The 18,346-nt window shown below is 35.2% G+C and overlaps 1 long non-coding RNA gene across 3 annotated transcripts; it reads left to right on the top strand.

Moving 5' to 3' along the window:
* Window positions 1-14,711: 14,711 nt before the first annotated feature.
* Window positions 14,712-17,882, top strand: LOC140838835 (uncharacterized). Of its 3 annotated transcripts, none has more exons than XR_012119665.1 (7): window positions 14,712-14,971; window positions 15,055-15,192; window positions 15,968-16,026; window positions 16,126-16,191; window positions 16,292-17,250; window positions 17,435-17,527; window positions 17,612-17,882. It is a non-coding gene; the product is annotated as an uncharacterized lncRNA (long non-coding RNA). The 3 variants fall into 3 exon arrangements; XR_012119663.1 differs by having other exon boundaries at window positions 15,554-16,026; XR_012119664.1 differs by lacking the exon at window positions 15,968-16,026.
* The last annotated feature ends 464 nt before the right edge of the window (window positions 17,883-18,346 follow it).

Below are 18,346 nucleotides of genomic sequence, written 5' to 3'. Positions count from 1 at the left end.
TCGCCACTTCATGTCTAACACCTGGACTGCTATATGGTGACAAACCTGCTTTGATCAAACCAAGGTCCAAATGTTCCTTGTTTATAATCTGCATATCCTTTTGATCAATGATATTCATTGGGATAGGCTTGCAACGGACAAATTCATACTCTTTGCCTTCCTTAATCTTAAGGAAAGCTTTGAGTTGATTTCTGTCCCACCATGCCAAGGGATCTTCATTGTAGTTTTCTTTGATCTTTTTCTTGACATCTTCCAATGATACATTTGATTCGAACTCTACTTCATTCGTTTGTAGATTTATCTTAAGGCATTCTATATCTTCTGATTGGAGTACTTGATCTGCTCTTAACTGGAGCATCGTTTCTCCAAACCGTCTAGAATCCTTCATTTTTGGGTTCAGAAGTTGTCTTGAATCACCACGCTTGCTGCGAAACTGGATTGGTAATTTTCTGTAAAATGCCTCTCGTAGTCTCTGGACTATAATTTTTTATCACAGGGTTTTGTGAACACTAATCTTCCAGTCTCATTTTCTTGAGTATAGGACTTGAACATTTGTAAGAAATTATTTCCTAACAATATATCAGCTCCTGTATCATGAAAATAAATTGGTGGTGTCTTTACCTTGTACCAAGGTGTTTGTCCAGCATCGCCAATCATAATTTCAGTCATCTTAATCCCTTTACATAAGATTAAGATTCTTCTGGAAAAATCTCTTCCAGCAATCTTTTGTAGTTTTTCTTCCAAATTATTTGGAAAAACTCCTCGTTTTGCTGTACATATTCCAGCACCTGAATCAATATAAGCAGCAAAGTATTTTGCCTTATATTGTTCATACAACATTACTACTGGAATGTATATGGAGAATGGACTTGTGGTCATTGGATTTTCCATATTTTATCATCTGTCATAAACTCCATTCTATACTCTAGACGTTTCCAAGGTTTGTGTTCCTCGAGAAACTTTAGTCCAAGAATCATTCGATCTGATTCTTTCCCTGGAATTCCTTGAATGCGAACTTCCAATTCTCCGATATTAATCAGTCTTTGGTAAGTTCCTATCATAGGTTGTTCCAAATAGTATATTGAATTTCAAGGAAATTGATTCTTTTGCTTAGTAATATCAAATACTATTTCGAATTCTTTCCACCCTTTTGGGCATATAAGTTTTCCCATTGTAGAAAAACTTTTCGGCTCCTGTTGGGTTTCTATGACAGGCGTTTTTCCCCACCTGTAACTCGTAATTCTATCCCCCTGAAAAGATAGTCTTCTTGATTCCAATATAAGACTTTGATTCCTTTGTAGAATCGGTTTGTCTTGTATTTGGATATTTGTTTCTTGTATTAAAGGAAACTCAACTCGTTCTGGATAAATTGCCTGAGCAACTTTTCCGAATATATCTGGTATTTCAATAAACTCGTTTCTAATAAACAATTCAGAATGATGTGTATTAGATAGAGCATATGAAATTTGATAGGTAATAGAATATGGTCTATTACCTTCTTTCATCAACATTTTTTCATTGAAGTTCTGATGCAATGTCAAGGCTCGGCTGAAATCTCGATCTGCCAAGTTGTAGGCTATCCTTGAATAGATTACTCCTACAATCTTTCCTGCACAGAGTTTTCCTGAGATTGTTTTCAGTACTGAATCTTGTAGATTCCCCATTTTTTTTATCGCATATAGCAATATCAATAGGTGAATCTATTCCTTCTTTGAAAGTAGCCTTTATCATAATATGGATTGCTCCGATATGAATCCAGGACATGGTCCTTGCTACTTCTATCTGTAGTTTTTTTAATTCCTCCTTAATCTCTTCGGAAGGAATTAACTGTATCTCCATTCTATTTCCTGTAAGTTCCATCGGGATTGCCATTTCCCTTCTAGAAACTTTATAGATTAGATGATGCTTTCTGTTTCTTAGGCCAAGACTTCATAAGAATATTTCTACCTGTCCTGCAGAGAAACCTTGATATCTCTGTAGACTCGGATTTTCTCTCATGATTCTTTGAATCATGTTATGAGATATTGTAGTATGGCTGAAAAATCCAGACAGATCATCATGTGTTTCGTGTCGACACTTACAGAGTTTATTGCCAGTGTTTATTGCTAAGAGAAGCAACTAAGCCTCTACTTATTACTAAGCCTCTACTTATTGCTAAGAGAAGCAACTAAGCCTCTACTTCTTCTAAGCAACAGAGTTTATTGCCAGTGTCGACACTTACAGAGTTTATTGCCAGTGTTTCGTGTCGAGATATTGTAGTATGGCTGAAAAATCCTACATGCTTAGTTGCTTCTCTTAGCAATAAACACTGGCAATATCTCATGATCATCATGCTTAGTTGCTTCTCTTAGTTGCTTCTCTTGCTGCTACTGCTACTACTTTTACTGCTACTGCCTCTACTTCTTCTACTGCTGCTGCAGTTGTACCTCAGGCATTACCTGCCGTGATCATTGACAATACAATGGAGAAGACTGCTGAACAAATCAGTAGTGATGCTATGTCCTTATTTGTAAAGAAATTCTCCAGGTTCATGAAGAAGAACCATCGAACCTATCAAGGTCCCAATCGCAACTTCAAGAAAGATTCACCATCTGGTGATATGGGATGCTTCAACTGTGGAAAGATAGGTCACTTCATTGCTGATTGTCCTAAACCAAAGAAGGATGATCAAAAGAGAAAGAATTACAAGAGGAATGACAAAAAGTCCAGAAGAGATCGAAAAGCGATGATTGCCGAAGAAAGCAAATCTAAGTGGGCGGACTCTAGTTCTGAGTCATCTGACTCAGAAAGTCATTCCAGTGACAGTGATGCAGAAAAAGTCAAATGTCTAATGGCAGACAATGACTCAACCTCGACATCTGGAGAGGTATTTGATTTTGACTCTAATGAATTTACACGAAATGACTTGATTGATGCACTGCATGAAATGGTAAAAGAGTATTCCAGACTCTCTCAATCATTTGAAGAAGTTAAGATTGAAAATCAGAACTTAAAGAATCAGAACAGTAAGTTAACTTGCTTGCAAGTAGACAGCTGCAATGATTTACAAGTTAAGATGAGTAAATTAATAATTGAGAATGAAAGAGCCAAAGCAGATTACCAGAAAATGCTTTCTGAGAACCAGAAGTTGTCGCTACTGGTAAATGCTTGGAACAAGTCTTCTGTTTCATTGGAAAAGATGCAAGAATTACAAAAACAGTCAGGAGATAGGAGTGGTCTCGGTTTTTGTAATAATGAAGGCACTTCTGAAACGAATACTAAGCCAACACTGGATATGTGCAAAGGGAAATACATTCACTTTGTGAAATCCAGTGTGGTACAGGAACCAGAAGTACCTACTGCTTCAGTTGAAAGGAATGTAAATCTGACGAACAGAAGAATGCACTATGGTCTGGGTTACGTTAAACCTAAGGAAAAAGTTGACCAGAGTTCTAGATTCAGAAAAGAATTCAACTCTGGAAGACAACATCCTATGAAGGTTAAAAACTACCAGTACTACAATTCTAAACCTGTTCAGAAGAGATACAGACTGGAAAACAGAAACAGAAGGGAAGAACAACATTTTGGTATGCATACTGTTAGAAATAACAGACCCTCTGTTGCACACACATCTTTGGATACCCGAAGTACAAAGTCACCAAGAATTGTACAAATGTGGGTTCCCAAAGGACTGATAAGGCTTGGACCCAAATAGATTTGGGTACCAGTTACTAAAATTTGTGTTTGCAGGAACAGCAGAAGGAAGCAGAAATCAGTAACTCTACATGGTATCTGGACAGTGGTTGTTCCAGACACATGACTGGACAAAGAAATCTACTTTCCGAGATAGTAAGCTGTACTGGACCAAAGATAACTTTTGGAGAAAACTCAAAAGGTAAAACCATGGGTAAGGGTAAGATTATCCATGGTAATATAACTATTAATGATGTGTTATTAGTTGACAATCTTTGTTACAATCTTATCAGCATTAGCCAACTATGTGATAATGGGTATTCTGTGGCTTTTCAAAAGCATTCATGTATAGTTAGAGATTCTGCTGGAACTACTGTGTTAACAGGAAAAAGAGAAGGCAACACTTACAGAGTCTCTTGGAACTCAAATCATGTCAATACTCCTACATGCTTAGTTGCTTCTCTTAGCAATCAACACTTACAGAGTCTCTTATGCTTCTGTGGTTTACTTCCAATAATAGTTGGAAGATCATTTTCCTTACAACACAAAGGAGTTCTTTTGTTGATACCCCTTAAGCGTTTGTAATTCTTTTGTAATGCTGCCATATGGCACCATTCTGTCAATTTTCCTTTAAGAAAGAGGCTCTTCTTGCCAACGTATCTGGATTACCAGGTACGTATTCCCTTATGAGCATTTATCTCCAAGGGCTTGGCATTTTTGCGAAGAAAAGCTGCATAGCTATATCTTCTTCGACTCCTGAACTCCATCTATATTTAGTGAATAACATAATGTATTCATCCACCAAACATATGTCATGTAGTTCAAGACTATACAGAGCTTGAGTGTATTTCTTCTTCTTCTCTGTATCTTGACTGTTGAAATAGTCTACCCCTATAAAATGTGCTTTAAATAGGGTAGCCATTTTTCCAGCGATCTCACTAAGAGATTCACCAGCTAGGACTGACTCCTTCATGTCTAATAAAGTCATTTCCCAAGCAATTTTTACTGATCCCATGAGACTCATTTCCAACAGTTTAATGAATCCTTCTTTGTTAAGATCAAGTGTTCCTGCTGTAATTCTCATAGCAGATGTCCATTCATCTATGAGATCTTCTCTGTTTTTGAAGTCTAATACATCAAGGTTAAGCATAACCCCGTAAGGATGTATAGGATCTAAAACAGTTTTCCCATAGGGTGTTTGGTACAAAGGAATTTGATTTTTCCTTGCCCTTGCCCTTGTCCCTGCTGGGTGTGATCCTCCACCAGTATGGAAATCAGATTGAGATTCTCTCATATTTACATTCTGAGATCCTACACTTTCCCTTGGTGGTTCTTGTGAAGATGACCAGGTTATAGCAGGTGGTGTTTCACCTACTGTTGTGTTCATCCTTAGATCTACTACTTTGAGATTTGCAAAAGATTCCGCAAGCTCTTGTAGATCCTCTAAACCAATCCTTTCTAAAGTTGTCATCAGATCCATTTCTTTTCTGAGACAGACTTGATTAGATTGATCATCTTTTCTTCTTCAGTCAAAAGTTTTGACACCACTCTGGCCTTCCCTTGTTGATGTAACAAAGGTTCAGTACCAAAGGATGGTGGTAACCAACCTCCTGAAGTTCTTCTACTGGAACTGGGTTGTTGTTCCAGTTTCTGAATTCTTGTTTGAATATCCTTTAATATTCCAAGAATTTCTTCTTGGGTTTCAAGGATTTTCTCCACTCGTTGCGGTACAAAATATAGCATATTGCCATAATTTTGTACTGTCTTCTGAATTTCCCTAAGATCTGAAGAGAGCTTAGAGGAATCTGGAACTATCTCCAGAAACTTATTTGTTCGAATCATAAGTTTACCTGAGATTTTACCTGAGGGTATTGATGCTTCCCTTCTGGTTTATCGAAACCCAAAATTGAAAGTTTAATTAATACATTCATATTCATAATTAAATTTTACTATTTAATTTTAATAGATTTAACATGTTTATCCAATATTGAAAGAATTGTTTATACATTTTAATTAAAAAAAATCAAAGTACATCATTTTCTAATTCCGAATAACGATCACATTATTATTATGTTACAATGATAAATAAATTATTATTTTTAGTTTATCATCATAGTCTTTACTTCAATAAAACATTTTCGAATGTAGGATGCTAAATTTAATATTGACATTAGATAATTATAGTATTAGTTCTATAATTCTTTTTTTATTCTTCTCAATACATTACTTTTTCTATCTTCAAATATATTAATCTATTTATTATTGTATACAAAGTCTACTAATTATTTGGTTAATTGATCACATTTAATATTAGATGTTTAGAAAAAATTCTAATATATCTTTAAAGACCAATAGATGATGAAATTAAATTTGAAATCAAGAGAAAAATTAAGAAAATGTAGAAAACTATAGTGAATAAACTTTCGCTTTATACAGTGACAAAGCATAAGATGAGACCAAATAAGATACTTATATACATGAGTCTCATTCAACTTAGCCAATTATAATATTTTTATTAACTCACTTTGTCCTTCGTTTTTACTTCACTAATTTTGCAGTGTGACTCATTCAAGCATTAACTTTTTATTTTTTTACATAGTGACCTCCACTGTGGGGACCCGGACGCTAATCATCTTCTTAATCATCTTTGGGGTTTAATTATCAGTTAAGATAAACAGGGTCTAAAAATTTTTCTTTTAAAATGCGGAAGGTAATGGTATCTACATAATATACATATCTGTATAAAAGTACAATAATATACAACAGTCTTTCAATTAATCTAAGGTTCAACTACTAAAGTTCTAGTAATGAAATCTATCTACATCCAAGTCCGTAATCACCACTCTAATCTTGATCTCTCATCTTCTTCTGGACCCCGATCTTTGCCCCACCTGTTGTCATGCACACTTACAAAACAAGACAACAGCCGGATAACTCCGGTGAGATATAAATATCCCAGTATAAACAATGTATACATGCAGTTAACTGAATTAACATAAGAGCATGAATTATATCTTGTCACATGTAACATACTCAGTAACATGTATCAATACAAGTCTGTACATAAACATGAATCGTAATCTACGAAACATAAATTAATATGGATCTGTAAATCAATTCTAGTCTCAATATCTAAGACTTGACTCATCTCTCATTCTAATCTAGGGATCCCGATCTAATTTAGACTTCGGTATGCTATATCGAGTGTCTACATTAAACATCGATCTACATTTAAGCGCGTCGATACACCGTAAGTCTAGAGTCTTATCGGTTCTGAGAAAGACTCGGCGGTTCTGCCCTAGCTAGGCTGTCTGCGCTAGACTCGGACTCTGACTCTGTTCTAAGTCAATACATTAACATATCAATCTGATAATCTGCAAATATCAATGCAATAAAATAAAGTATGTGATTTAGGGAAACTCAAGTCAAACCTAACTCGAGTTGTGCAATCCCGAATCAACATTTATTTATACCTTTGTCGTCTCGGTCTGACGAAGACGATGACCTGTATTCAACTCTGTCCATATCAAATCTGAAATGACAATATCGAATACAACGTATCAGTAAATAACTCAATACACAATCTATTCTGATCAATACTCAATCCAGTATACAATATGATCAGTGTCTGAACAAGATACAATCTGAGTCATATCAATAATATCACCATCTAATCGAAATTATATCTGAATCTGATCAATATCAATCTACTGATGTTTCGACGGCATAACAATACAATCTGAATAACCCCGTCAATCTGAACATCACAAATATAATACTGGAATTCATAATCTGTGTCAATACAATTCATAATCTGAATACTAACACAATTCTGATATAGAATCTCAGTCAATATCTTTCAAAAATCATAACAATTACAGAAACAGTCTGTTCTTCAATCTGACTTCCATTATACAGTGTCTACGGTAGCAGAAACACCATATCTGAATCATATTCAATTCTGACAATATCATAAATTCAAATCTTGTCTAAACGTAACAAAACTTACGTCCAGTTGTAGCCTGTGTTAATAGGAACACAGTACTGAAGTCGGATCCGAATTCTGACGGACGGATTTCTCGTACTTAATTTCCAAAACTCAAGAACGAAGCCTTTCCCTAACTTCTCGATTTCCTTCTGAACATCTGAAGGTTTTGCATGTGTATATATATATATATATATTCACCCGTGACATGCATGAAAGCAAGTGGCACCTTTTCCTTTTGCATGTCTCGCGCTCGAGCGGTTGATCTTTACCGCTCGGGCGCGGAAGTTTCTGCTCGGATGCTCGGGTGATTATCCATTGGCGCTCGAGCGGTAACTTTCTACCGCTCGGGCGCCACACATTCTGCCCCACGCCTATTCTTACGGAACACTGGCGCTCGGGCGGTTCTTTTCTACCGCTCGGGCGCCAGACATTCTGCCCAACCTCCATATTTGTGGTGCATTGGCGCTCGGGCGGTCCTTTTCTACCGCTCGAGCGCCGAAGGTTCTGTACAAATCTTGTTTTTCTTGCACCGACGCCCGGCCTCGTCATTTGAGTTCTTATAATCTCAATTATGTCAGTTAATCAACGTTTGATTACAATAATTAAATCTCGGGCATTACATTCTCCCCCTCTTAGATCTGAGTTCATCCTCGAACTCTAAGCAATCAATTCAGATATATTAGAAGAAATATATAACAGAGTTTAAATCAACTCTCATCTCACTGACTCCATTCTGAAATCTCGTTCTTGTATCAACTTCTGATTTCAAATCTGGAATAAGACTTCATGAAGTATATTATCATAATACTTCTCAAATAATCTCTGACAAAGTCAATCTGGCCACGTTGGTTATACAACATCTATATAAACCACTCCATAGTCTATAATAATTCAATACAGCCAACTATCATCAAATCTGTTGCTCTCGATCTAGGACATATTCAATCCTCGACTTCAAATACCAATCATCATCATCCGATGTTGGTTATAACATTTGTTCATTCTGAACTATCTTCATTTTCTTTCGAATTTTCTTCAAAAGAACTAGAAATCTGTAGTATTCACTGTATACTGTCCTGACTGAAACTATCTCATTACCAATCTGGTAGGCTGATAGGTATTATCATGCAGTGATAATAAGTCATATCTATTAGTGCTAACATCCAGCACTCTATAATTCTACCAAGATCTTCCAACATCTGGATAACATATACCCTGACTGTCTGTCAATCTGCGATAAATCTAAGGAGCAACTCATGATATACTCTGTCACAAGTACAAAGTCAACCAGAAAATTACATTCTGATATATTCTATCTCAACATTCTGTTGATTCTGATCATTCCTCTAACATCAATCTGTGTCATCTGGTTATGTTTGTACGTTATCTGGTACAAACTAATAGATATAGATTGATCAATCTGTCAATCATAATCATATCATATCACAATCTGGAGAAAATGGCAGTACTGTCATTACGAAAGCCATAGAAATGCACTCCCATTCCTATTCAGAAATATACAATTCTGTAATAAATCTTCTGATTTCTATCTTTCTGCTTATTCTGTCAGCGATTCAAACCTATCAGTATGATTTCTGCCAACATTTCAGCATAAATTCTGCCATAACTGATCTAATCTGTCTATACCAAAACTATCTGTTACCCGAATGAAAACTGCATCCATCACTGTGCATGTCTGACACTATCTGTGATATCTGATTCGAACTATTCGGTACAACCAAATCAGTTAATAATATAAATTATAGAAGAAATACCTACCTGGTATTCGGCTCTGATTCTTAATGTCAATTCTGTTATACAATTCTGAAACATTCTGACACATTCTGCTCTCATTTCTGAACTGCTGTAACTCTCGAAGTTAACGCTGATACAAGTGAACTGTATATAATCTCAACGGTTCACAATAAGCTTCTGGAATTTCTGGAATTTCTGACCTTCCTGATCTTTCTGATCTTTCTGACATCGATATCCTACTTTGTCACTGATCCTAATTTCAACTGTATCACATCAATCTGTATACTAATTTCAGATATCGCATATTCTGAATACAATCTGTTTCAAGCGGAATTCTTATCTGAATAATTGCTGTATACAATAATCACCGTTCTTTGAATATTTAACAAAATCTTTAAATATTCAATATCATTCTGTACTGAATCTAACAGACAAACAATACCGGATTGTAACTCAATTCTGAAATCTATCTACAAATCCGAAATCTTATCTAGGCAGATATCGGCCAACATGTATATCATAGGCGAATCTGCCAATGCTAGGCTCGATTTCAGTGGATCTACTGAATACATAAGGATGCAATCTGCTCCTTTCTGTACTAATCGAGTCATATACAATACAGATATCAAAGGAATTCTAAATCTAGAATCCTTACTGTGGTATCTCCACTAATCAGTCAACTCTGATCTGAATCTTACCATTTCTGGCACAAGTTCTACAATATTTCTATCTTTCTGTACTTGTTTAGCATATAATTGCCAATAATGCATTAGAAAACACAAGTACATCATAATCTATCTCTATTTCATTCTCATCTTACTGTAGTATACAATATATACAGAAATCTCTGATATCAATATTTCCCCCAAACAGTAAGGAAATCAATACTACCGCACAAACAAACCCAACAGATACAGCATATCTCCATGCAACTCAGTCAAAGATAATCTTAACAAGTGCATTAGTATATATCAATACATATGCAATAGATCATAAAGAATAGTACCTGTTGTGAATTCTGGATCCATGTTTTCAGTTGAACTCTGTTCCCTACAATCTTCGGGAACGCTTCCCTGGCATTGCTCGGTGAAATGTCTCCCTCCGCAATTCCTGCAATACACTCCAGTATAGCTCGGACTAGAACTACTGGAACTCGAGGAACCACTTCCTAACTTCTTGAATGGCTTCTTCTGAGCTTTCAGCAAATCTTGCTTCCCACTCGTACTGCCGTGATCATAGCAAAGAGGGGATTGCTGTGTCTGAGGTTGTTTCACACACAACCTCGTCAGTTGTCTAATCAGACTCGCCTCAGCCCTTTTCGCTCTACTCAAGACATCAGCAAAATGGTAAGGTCGCTGCAGATTCATAAATGCAACTACCTCCGAATTCAACCCTCTGATGAACTGATTTACTACAGCTTCATCATTTCCAGCTAACTGAGGAGCAAAATGCAGTAGAGTAGAGAATTTGGCGGTATATTCATCAATATTCAACTGACCTTGGCTCAAATTCTCAAACTCTGCTTTCTTGTCCTCTCGGTGCGAGACTGAGAAAAATCGTCGATAAAATTCAGTTCTGAATATTTCCCACGAAATCACTGTACCTCTCTGTGCCCACATTCATCTACTGGTAATCCACCAACTCCTGGCGGCTTCTCGTAACTGATAAGCCACCATTTTAACTCTCTGTTCATCTATACAATCAAGTAAATCAAACAAGATTTCTATATCATCAAACCAATTCTGACAGTCTTCAGATGTCTCGGTACCATTCAGAACCGGCGGCTGTAATAACTCAAATTCTTTCATCTTTTCTTCCAGCTGAGTTTCTGATGTCTCTATCTGTTCAGACGAAGTACTACCCCTTTCCGGAAATCTCCGAGGCGGTATATCTGAATATCAAACAAATCAGTACGCAATCTATACAATCTGTCTCAGTCCTCCTCTGATCATATACCTCTGATCCAGACTCGGTTCTGATTCAGGCTTAACAATTACATGCTGTAATCAACTCAGATACAAACAACATGTAATAGGGAAAACAATAAATCATGCTAGCACACACAATGTAAATCAACATTGAAATAATTCTCATACTAGCAATCACATGCAAGGAAAGAAAATTCAATCTACCCCGCTCATTCTCTTCTATCTCAGTCTAAAAAATCTATCAACTCTGACTATCTCAATCTAAAGGATCTATCGCTCTGATACCACCTGTTGTGGGGACCCGGACGCTAATCATCTTCTTAATCATCTTTGGGGTTTAATTATCAGTTAAGATAAACAGGGTCTAAAAATTTTTCTTTTAAAATGCGGAAGGTAATGGTATCTACATAATATACATATCTGTATAAAAGTACAATAATATACAACAGTCTTTCAATTAATCTAAGGTTCAACTACTAAAGTTCTAGTAATGAAACCTATCTACATCCAAGTCCGGAATCACCACTCTAATCTTGATCTCTCATCTTCTTCTGGACCCCGATCTTTGCCCCACCTGTTGTCATGCACACTTACAAAACAAGACAACAGCCGGATAACTCCGATGAGATATAAATATCCCAGTATAAACAATGTATACATGCAGTTAACTGAATTAACATAAGAGCATGAATTATATCTTGTCACATGTAACATACTCAGTAACATGTATCAATACAAGTCTGTACATAAACATGAATCGTAATCTACGAAACATAAATTAATATGGATCTGTAAATCAATTCTAGTCTCAATATCTAAGACTTGACTCATCTCTCATTCTAATCTAGGGATCCCGATCTAATTTAGACTTCGGTATGCTATATCGAGTGTCTACATTAAACATCGATCTACATTTAAGCGCGTCGATACACCGTAAGTCTAGAGTCTTATCGGTTCTGAGAAAGACTCGGCGGTTCTGCCCTAGCTAGGCTGTCTGCGCTAGACTCGGACTCTGACTCTGTTCTAAGTCAATACATTAACATATCAATCTGATAATCTGCAAATATCAATGCAATAAAATAAAGTATGTGATTTAGGGAAACTCAAGTCAAACCTAACTCGAGTTGTGCAATCCCGAATCAACATTTATTTATACCTTTGTCGTCTCGGTCTGACGAAGACGATGACCTGTATTCAACTCTGTCCATATCAAATCTGAAATGACAATATCGAATACAACGTATCAGTAAATAACTCAATACACAATCTATTCTGATCAATACTCAATCCAGTATACAATATGATCAGTGTCTGAACAAGATACAATCTGAGTCATATCAATAATATCACCATCTAATCGAAATTATATCTGAATCTGATCAATATCAATCTACTGATGTTTCGACGGCATAACAATACAATCTGAATAACCCCGTCAATCTGAACATCACAAATATAATACTGGAATTCATAATCTGTGTCAATACAATTCATAATCTGAATACTAACACAATTCTGATATAGAATCTCAGTCAATATCTTTCAAAAATCATAACAATTACAGAAACAGTCTGTTCTTCAATCTGACTTCCATTATACAGTGTCTACGGTAGCAGAAACACCATATCTGAATCATATTCAATTCTGACAATATCATAAATTCAAATCTTGTCTAAACGTAACAAAACTTACGTCCAGTTGTAGCCTGTGTTAATAGGAACACAGTACTGAAGTCGGATCCGAATTCTGACGGACGGATTTCTCGTACTTAATTTCCAAAACTCAAGAACGAAGCCTTTCCCTAACTTCTCGATTTCCTTCTGAACATCTGAAGGTTTTGCATGTGTATATATATATATATATATATATTCACCCGTGACATGCATGAAAGCAAGTGGCACCTTTTCCTTTTGCATGTCTCGCGCTCGAGCGGTTGATCTTTACCGCTCGGGCGCGGAAGTTTCTGCTCGGATGCTCGGGTGATTATCCATTGGCGCTCGAGCGGTAACTTTCTACCGCTCGGGCGCCACATATTCTGCCCCAAGCCTATTCTTACGGAACACTTGCGCTCGGGCGGTTCTTTTATACCGCTCGGGCGCCAGACATTCTGCCCAACCTCCATATTTGTGGTGCATTGGCGCTCGGGCGGTCCTTTTCTACCGCTCGAGCGCCGAAGGTTCTGTACAAATCTTGTTTTTCTTGCACCGACGCCCGGCCTCGTCATTTGAGTTCTTATAATCTCAATTATGTCAGTTAATCAACGTCTGATTACAATAATTAAATCTCGGGCATTACATCCATTCTCACCGACTTCAATTTTTAGAAGTCGGTATTAGTAGTTTATATGTAATAGAAAATTATTTAGTTTTTATTTTCTGTCTTTTGATTAATTATGTAATTTTTTATGTTCTACCTAATTCAATTTTAGAATTTTTATTGAATTTATAATCATGATTAGAAGTGTTGCATACATACAATATAAAATTAATATATTTTATAACGAATAAATGTATTAAATCATTATTTAAGAACTTTTAGAAAAATAATATACATCATAATTAAGATTTAAATATTAACATACAAATAAAGAATTGCGATGAATATCTTATAAAATAAATGATGTTAGCCCAAAAAGATTAAATATGATTATTGTAAATGTATTTTTCTTAATTAATTAGAAAATTTTCAGCAAATACGCTGAATTAATTAGAATGTTTTCAATATAGTATGTCGATAAATGTTTTTCCATATGAGTTTTTAATCTTTATGAACATTAAAAAAATGCGTCTTTAGTTATAGTAACGATGTCTTACTCTTTAGTTTGCTGATTTAGTAGATGTAAAATCCACAATCACTGAGTTTGAAAAGAATTCTTGTAGAATAAAATAAAATTATAATAAATTACTTGATTGTATATGTAATAACATTTTGTATATTTCATATATGTTTGATTTATTTCATTTATAAGGTTGAAATTTTATATATTATGATATAACATTTTATACATCTTAACATGGATAAATTCACTAAAAATTTATATATTAATTTTCGCTACCATATAATTATGGTTTTGCCCCAAACTTTTGTGTATTCGTTTGTTTGAATTTATCACTAGTAGAAAAATCGAATTTTACTTCGGCAAACGTTACTTCGATAATAATAAATTACGAAGTAATACATTACCAATAACTTCAGTAATAACACAAGCGAAGTAAAATAATATATTTTACTTCGGATGTTTAAAAACACGGGCTTCACTATATTTTTTTATTATATTTTACTTCGGCATATCAATGTTGATGAAGTAAAAAATAAAGAAAATAAATTTATACCCAAGTAAAAAGATGAACCGATAGTTTAATTAAAAATATTACACAACACACTACAAGAGAGAGAAAGTGAAACCCAAATCCCCAATCTCTTAACCCTTCCCCTACTCCCGTCAGTGTTGCGTCCCGACTCCAATCACCACTGTGTGCTGTCCGACCACCGGAGATCGAAGTGCAGTAGCCAGAAACCTAGTTCCCCTAACCTTGCGCCTCCTTCCCTGCCTCAGATTGGAAGAACTTGCGCGAGTGAGAGCCCTGTTTCAGTCTTTTTCCGTGCGCGAGTTTGTCCTCTATTTTCGGTGTCGATTTCTTTGTTTTTTAGTGGTTTGTTGTTGAGAAGTCAAAGCCCTAATGTTTTCCCTGTTATCCCTGCGATTTCCAGCCACATTTAGCTCCGTCCAGTCGCGATTCCAGCGAGTTTTCCTGCTAGATACAACCTTTGCACCATCTTGAGACCACCACTGCCCGTTCAACTTAGATTCTTGGTGCATTTTAGCTTGAATTCTAGTCTATAGTTCAGGTATACAAGCTGTCTGGATTCGAGTTTTTTTCCAATCCGATTTAATGGTTTTCTTTGCGTTAGTAGCATAATATTGACGCATTGTTGGGTTGTTATATGTCCAGCTAGTATCCGAGAATGAGGTCCCTCCTTTTGTATTTTTCCGACTTGTATATGGTGTGCATGAAACAAAAAAGGAGTTATATTATTTACTCGTAGAAAAATGACCATTTTCCCAAGTAGTATGCATAGGACATGTATGAAGAAGGGTTTATATTATCAACGTGATCTATGCTTTCAAAATGAATGCATTTAATACCGATTTATATTATCATTTGTTTCTTTATTCATGACCTTTCACTTTCCCTCATGTTGATGGTAGGATCTAAATTGCATATCAAAGCTTTGGCAGATTACATAGTTCCTTTTTTGGAATGCCTCGTATGTATTCTATAGCGAGACTTCTAGGATCTAGATCATTACCATGGCTCATCCGTGCATTGTTAGACCATGTGTCAAATAAGGTATTGTTATCTGATCCTTCATGAATTCGCAAATGGACATGTTTCGTTAAACTTTTATTTATTACATGATGAGTTTACCTCTGTTGCCGTATCATCTTTCATTGTTTGCTTGTTGATTTCAATGTATGTCTGCTGAATGAGTACAAGCAAATGCTGCTTAAAGCTATCAACTAGGATTATAAATTGGTTGCCTTTTGAAACGTGTGTAGTGATGGTGGCAACCTTTTTTTTTCTAACGTTGGGTTTTCTGGTGGTAATGAGCTTGGTTGTAGTTGCATGGCTTGTTGTTCAATAGCAGCAGTACTAGCATGAGAGATTTGACTGACGTCATGTATGTTTTCCTGTTTATTCTGCTCGCAGTTGTAGTTTTTGGGAAGGATTTGATTGTATAAAACTGCCTTTTTAATCTCACCTCCATCTATATTTGTAGATCTTGTACCTAACAACAGTCCGCATTTACGCAAGTCTGGAAGCCGATCTGTTGTGTTTGATGTTGGCGAGAGAAGATTTATCCTACACTTTCTTTTAGACGTGGTTTTTCTCCTTTTTCACTGATTTATTCCATATATTAACTATGTTATGATGTTATCTGCCAGGTACAAATGAACTGGGAAATAGTGCTGAAGAAGATTTCTTACATTCCATAGTGTCAAATGTAATGAAGGGTATGAGTTCACCGTTGCCAAGTGTAGCTATTATGCCTTCTCCTGTTCTGCTATGGAGATTCAAGGTATCACTATAACCAGGTTTATCGGGTTAGTTATAAATATAATCTGGTCTCAAGTGATCTTTCGATTTATAACCTTCTTTGAATTTTTAATTTCCCGGGTATATCAACAATCTTTCATAATTGAGGGAAAGAGTATTATGATGAGTACATTTGGATATTCTGAGGTCCATTTACTTTTTTCATATATTTTTTTGGGTTGCTTGAAGAAAGGGGAACCATTAACAGGAAAAATGAGGGAGATTAACGATTTTTATTTTTCTCACTTTTTAGTTTGATAAAGTAGGAAATTGTAATTCGGCTACATGAGTAGAATTTTCATCATACATCATTACATTAGAAAATTATGAAAACCAACCTGAATGAGCTAGATGTAAAAATAAAGTATATTTAGAATTTGGGACGATGAGAAGTTCAAAATAAATAAAAAAATTTAGTAATCTGTTCTAAAATTATGAAACAGAAAGTCTCTCTCTTTACATGGGCAAAATGACTGGATTTGCAGAGAACTTTAGCGTGGTCAACAACTTTGCGACACTCCTTGTTATCATCTTGTACATCTCACAATTCCAAAATTGTCAAAAGTTATGAATCCTATGGCCATTTGAAGTTTTATCAATATATCACTTTTTTGTTCAGGCTTTTGTTGTTCTAAACTCTTTGGAATCATACTCACCTTGACTATTGTGTTGCTCAAATCACTGCATCAATGACATAGAATTACAGCTTTTGTTTGAATAATATATCTTTTTGTCCATCGCGTCATTTTTAATCTTACTTTATGTTCATGTATTGCTGTTTTTCATATGGGTATTCATTTGTTGCAAGGTCAGTGTTATACCTTAAAATGAATGTACACATGCTGATGCATGCATTCGATGTCTCTAGTATGTCTTTGATATGTCTTGGTTGCATGTATTTTGATTGGATGACTAAACCTCAAAAGTTTTGCATGATATATACTTCATTTCTAGTTGGCTCCTATTGAGTTTTTTTATGAATGACATTGCAGATTGGATGGGATTCTGTCATGAGAATGAGTGCAGATCTGAGGGATTTATTTTTGTATGAGGCTTTTTTGTATTATAATCCACTTCTTCTTATGGTGAGTGAATACAGATTGGATGGGATTCTGTCAATTTTTATTTGAAATAGAAGAATCTAATGTATTTTCTTTTTCAAATTTCAGTTTGTAGGATGCATCAAGAACCAATATTACACCCAATCTCAATATGACGAGGTCAGAAGTGAATGGAGTGAATTTGTTTACTCCTATGTAGGTGCTTAAATGGATGATGTATGTTGGGGATAAATATTTTGTTTGTCATTGTGGATTTTTGGATATACTTTTGGTTTTGTTGATACATTTTTGGGTTATCTGTGGATTGATGAATATGTAATTGTGGATTCGTGGATATTCATCATTTTTAGATGGATAATTTATGAATTTAATTATATTAGTGTATTAACAATTACTTCATCAAAATAAAAAATAATGAAGTGTAACAGGTAAATTACTTCGTTGTTATTTGCAAATTGTGAAGTAACATAATATTAAATACTTCTTCAATAAGAAATCAGACGAAGTGATAGAATTAATTTACTTCAACATTGTTCTGTAAAAGCGAAGTTGTTTTGCGCAATTACTTCATCAAAATACAAATTATTGAAGTCTTTCGAACCACTTACTTTGTCACTAAATGTAAATTGTGAAGTAACATAATATAAAATACTTCAACAAATAGGATAAATGCTGAAGTTATAGATTATATTTACTTCAACAAATAGGATAAATTATGAAGTTGTTTGTGACTATTACCTCACCAAAATACATAACTACGAAGTCTTTCAGATGAATTACTTCGTTACCCAATGTAAATTGTGAAGTAAAATATTATAAACTACTTCGCTAAATAATAATTAA

The sequence above is a fragment of the Primulina eburnea genome, chromosome 8 (genome assembly GCF_022965805.1).
Source record: "Primulina eburnea isolate SZY01 chromosome 8, ASM2296580v1, whole genome shotgun sequence".
NCBI classification, from domain to species: domain Eukaryota; kingdom Viridiplantae; phylum Streptophyta; class Magnoliopsida; order Lamiales; family Gesneriaceae; genus Primulina; species Primulina eburnea.
This window is presented reverse-complemented; position numbering and strand designations above follow the sequence as displayed.